Below are 5,363 nucleotides of genomic sequence, written 5' to 3'. Positions count from 1 at the left end.
ATTACACTCATTCATCATGTAATTATTACGATGGAGAAAACAATCAGCCATGCAAAACCATAGTTTACGCTCAAATGTGTCCCGTAGCAATAATGGTGCGGTGTATTTATACTCTTTTTTTTTCCGAATATTAATGACCTGAGCGTTTAGCGGCACTTATCCCAAGTCCTGATGATGAGCGCATCATCATCTGGTCTGGAGTTCAATTCCCTCTGCATCGCCCTCGTTTACTTTTCTATTGTTTTTTTTCAATTATAATATTTTTGAGTTTCAGATAACTTTATAAAATCTGAGTATGAATTTGATAGGTACGCTCACTTGTCAAATAATTTTATAGGTTTGTTGATATGTCAAATAAAATAAATTTAGTTTAGAAAATATTTTATTTTATTTTATTTTTTTATTTTTTATTTTTTATTTTTTTATTAATTAAAAAATAGAAATTATTTTAATTTTAATTTGATTATAAAATATAATTAAGTAAAATTATAGCTAATATGTTTTAGATTAAAGTAGCTATATAAATTAAATGATATCAAAATACTTATTTCATGTTATATTTTACATTCTCAAAATTAAAAAAAAAATCATGAAAACTAATTAATTTATACTATAAGTTAATCTATTCCTTTCTGGTTTTGGTTTTGAACTTGTGGATTTTTAGGAGAAAAGATATGCTCTTAACCATTAAGCCCATTCAAGTTGTCTAAATTAAACATAATTATAAAAAGAATTAATATACAAATTAAACCTATATACATTTAATAAAAAAATATCTAACTAGATTATTAACCATAGAAATTCACCCTTATTTTAATATGGAGATTCTTAACTTGTAAATAGACTTTGTTACAATATCATGTGTTACTACACCACATGCCCAAAAAATCACAACTCATATACATACAGGGATTTCACATCTACCAAGCGCCTAGAGGGATCAAATCTCTTGAGGTGCAAAGAGATTTGATCCCTCTCGGGCACTTGGTAGATTTACACTTGAGATGGATCTAGACTGGTTTAATTTTTAGCCTTTAAATAGGCTACATAAGAGAAGAATAGCATGGGAAAAACATAGGTTAAAAATACTATGGGAAAAAATCATCTTATTTATATTTTGTTTTATTTTGGCGTAGTGAGAATGTCAAACATTACAACATCTCTACCATACTGGGTTGGAGAGTGACTCAAAGCACAACAACACATGTTCATATGATTTTTTCTACATTATAAATTTAATTAAAAAAACAGAAAATGCGTAACTATTTTAAAGATAAATCTCAACCTTTAATCTCTAACTATTATTATAAATATTCTAGAATATTTAGTGGAGGTTAAGTCCCTACCATCCACTTATAATTATTAATAATTAAATAAAAATTATGGAAAATATATTCCAAAATAGACAGGCCTATGGCATAATTATATCGAAAACATCAAAGATACTCAATGGTGTGCATTTCTACTACCAGAGTAACTATTTATGTAATTTCAAAAATTTTACAATTCATGTTCTTTAAACAAGTTAACTATATTGTTTTGAGGAGGAGCAATCCATTTCAACTTTTCACATGGTGAGTTACACTGAAGAAGGACCTTACTAGTTTCAAACTACTTTTAAATAAAAACTTGGGAGGATTCTAACATTTCAAGCAGTAATAATATACAAGGCACACATTTTGAAGAAATTCATAAATGTTGGACAAGTAAAAAAGACAGTCTCTAGTAAGCACCCCAACTCCTAATTCATATCTAAATGTATAGAACTCTTCGAACCAAATGAATCACACATTTGAAATCTCAATATCCAACCATAAAATAGATCCATTTGCTAATCCAACCATATATAAATACTTTTAAAAAAAAGTAAAATCTATTATCAACATGCCAACACTAAAAAAACCACATAACTTCTTTCAATAAGATGTAAAGAGTTTGATATAACCAAATGATAGAGTAATCATATCTGCCATATATCTTATTTCGTTTTTTTGATATAACCAAATGATAGAGTAATCATATCTACCCTATATCTTATTTCGTTTTTTTATTAAAAAAAAAATCTAACATAATTAGATATATCTTAGTTGACCATATGTATATTCAATTTTTTTAATATATTTTTTTCCATTTAAAAAATAAAAATAATGTATATAACTTTTAAATAAATTATTGAATAATTAAAAATTTAATATAAAAAATACAAATAAAATAATTAATTGTTTACTTTAATTATAAATAAAATTAATTAAAAATTTATATAAATTATAATCGTACTTTACAAATGACCTAATATATTCCCTTATCCAATGAAATCAATTGAAGAAACTACGAAGGCTTTCATCGAAAATAGAAGCATAGAGTTTTTCCTTGCGATATTCTGGATTACTTAAAATTTTCAATTGTGCCAGGGTTTTGTTTTTCCAATATCTATTTGACTTCCGAAATCTTTTGCAACGATGAGATCATATGCCTTTAAATTAGGCGGAGAATACCCCTTCCATAATCCGGGATTAGTTGATTTTCTTAGGTTGGTAAGTGTTTGTTGAGCGTATGAACCCTATCGAGGCATTGGGGTTAGAACCCTAGCCACCTCAACCCTTGGTTTTTTGAGTTTTTTTTTTTTAAGTCTTTTCTTAGTTTTCGTTTGTCTCGGTGTCTTTCTTTCTTTATCTGGTGTCTATCGCCACCATTTGGAGAAGGTTTTGTATGTCTCTTGGAGTTGGGCTCGTCACTACTACTTATGCTCACCTTGCATGTCGTTTGTTTCTACCGTTGTTGGAGGTTTTGTGTTTGTTGATGCCACCTCCAGATGTTGAACTTGTTCGTGGTTCGACGCATTTGTCAGGATGCTACCTAGTTTTTAGTTGGGATGCCTACGGGATTGTATGATGCTTCCTTTATTCTACGATGTCATCACTTGTGCTTCCTCTTCAGTGTTGTTATTGCATAGAAATTAATGTGTAGATTCAAAACTGCTCATGAAATTTGCTAAATCACAAGACTTGAAGCTACTTTATTGATCTGCGGAAGTTAATTCACCATATAAAACAAGAATCATTGTCATGCAAAAGGAAACATCACACACACACAGAGAATTATCTAGGGGAAAGCAGTTGCTCAAAACCCCTTACTATATGTATTGCATTAATCATAGAATAGAAACGAAATACAATGTTTGCTCAAGCCTGAGAAAACCCTACAATTGTATAAACTATCTCTCTGCCTGACTGACTAAACCTGGCCCGACACTTAGCCAATTTCAAGCCTTCCCAAGCTCCTATTTGCTTATGTTGTTCCCTTAGGAAATTTCCCCTATTATTTAGGAATTTTACACCAAGGAATTGTGCAATTGCCATATGCCAATCCTCTGACTCCATGCACCACTTGTACAACTTGGAATAGTTTACAATTGATAGTGAATTTCCCTTGAACTGCAATCTTAACTGGTTAACCCGAATTCTCTGCATGCAACAATTATTTTGGGTTGATTGATCAATTAATTGGTTGATCACTCTGTGTGGTTAAAGTTACACATCCACAAATTGACCTCCACTAGTTCTTCTAACAGTTAGAACTAGTTAAACTAAAAATAACTCAAAGTAACTGAAATTGATTGCTACAAATTAGAAATCAATCAAGTAGAAATGAACTCAAGTGTCTCCAAATCGAATTTACTAACTTAATTGAGCAACAAGAACCATGTCACCTCGGTTAACTACCTCCAAGTGTTCTGCAGAAACTAGATTTTCTTGTTGCATTTTCAACACTCCCTCTCAGTAAGAAAGGGATTATCAAATACCCCAATCCTGATTCTATGGAACTTGAATTTTCCTCTTGACAAGGCCTTTGTCAAAATATTTGTATCGTGTTCTTCTATCGAAATGTACTGCAACAACAAAATCCGTCTCAGCACACAATCTCGTAGACAGTGGTACTGGATGTCGATATGCTTGGATTGATCATGAAATACTGGATTCTCAGATAGTTTGATACAACTTTGATTGTCACAGTAAATCTTTGTAGGATTTGTCTTCTGACCAAATAACCCAACAAGAATCTTTCTCATCTAGATGGCTTCACATTTTGCTTGACTTGTAGCCATGTACTATGCTTCTGCTGAGCTGAGTGCCACAGATCTTTGCTTCTTGTTGTACCAAGAAACAACTATGGACCCAACACTGAAAATTCCTCCTGATGTGCTCTTCATGTTTGATGGAATCCCCGTCCAATTTGCATCTTTGAAGCCTTGCAACTTCACTCCTTTTGTCCATTTGTACCAAATACCAAACTGAATAGTGCCTCAAGATATCTCAACACATGTTTCGTTGTCTTCCAATACAGTTTGGTTGGCTTAACCATTGCTTGACTAAGCTAGTTAACTGCATAACACATGTACGGTCATGTGTTCAAAAAATACATAAGTGAACCCACAAGCTGCCTGTAAATGGTAGCCTCCACTACTTCACCTGAAGTAGCATCCTCTTTCCTCCAATTTCCTGCTAGAGGATTCTCCATGGGTTTGCACCTGTCCATGCGAAACCTCTGAAGTATCTCATTGGCATACTTTTCCTGAGACAAAAATAGTTTCCCATCTCCTTGCCATACTTCCAAACCAAGGAAGTAGTGCATGAGGCCCATGTCCTTCATCTCAAACTCTCTTACAATGTCCTCCTTGCAAGATTTGATCAACTGCTCATCACTAGCAAGGATCAAGTCATCGTCATATAAAACAATAATCAATAATTTTCCTTCTGCCACAATGTGATAAAGGTTTGCATCTTCTTCACTTTTGGTGGAGTCCAAACTAGTGAGATAGCTATTGATCTTGGTAAACCAAGCACGAGGTACTTGCTTGAGTCCATACAATGCTCGCTTGAGTCTGCACACATGCGAATCTCTGTCAAAGGTCTCAAACCCCTCTAGCTGCTCAATATACACCTCCTCCTCAATAACTCCATTGAGGAATGTTGTCTTCACATCCATCTGGTGGATCTTCCACCCCATTTGTGCCGATAGTGCTATAATTGACATAATGAATGAGTACCTTAATATTGGAGCAAAGGTCTCCTCATAGTCAATTCCCTCCACCTGAGAGAACCCCTTGGCCACAAATTTGGCCTTGTGTTTCTTTATGCTCTCGTCTACTGCAAGTTTTACCATCTAAAGCCATCTCGAACCAACCACTGATTTGTCTGTTGGTCTTGGGACCACTTCCCAAACATTGTTTTTGACAATGGAATCATATTCCTCTACCATAGAATCAACCCATACTAGTTTCTCTATAGCTTCCTCGAATGAGGATGGCTCTGTCTCTACCAAATCACTCATCAGAGACATGTAGCCAGTGTACTTATCTAGTG

The sequence above is a fragment of the Pinus tabuliformis genome, chromosome 7 (genome assembly GCF_031772625.1).
Source record: "Pinus tabuliformis cultivar Carrire ecotype Pingquan chromosome 7, CPIR1, whole genome shotgun sequence".
In the NCBI taxonomy this organism is placed as follows: Eukaryota; Viridiplantae; Streptophyta; class Pinopsida; order Pinales; family Pinaceae; genus Pinus; species Pinus tabuliformis.
Note: the sequence above shows the minus strand (reverse complement) of the source record.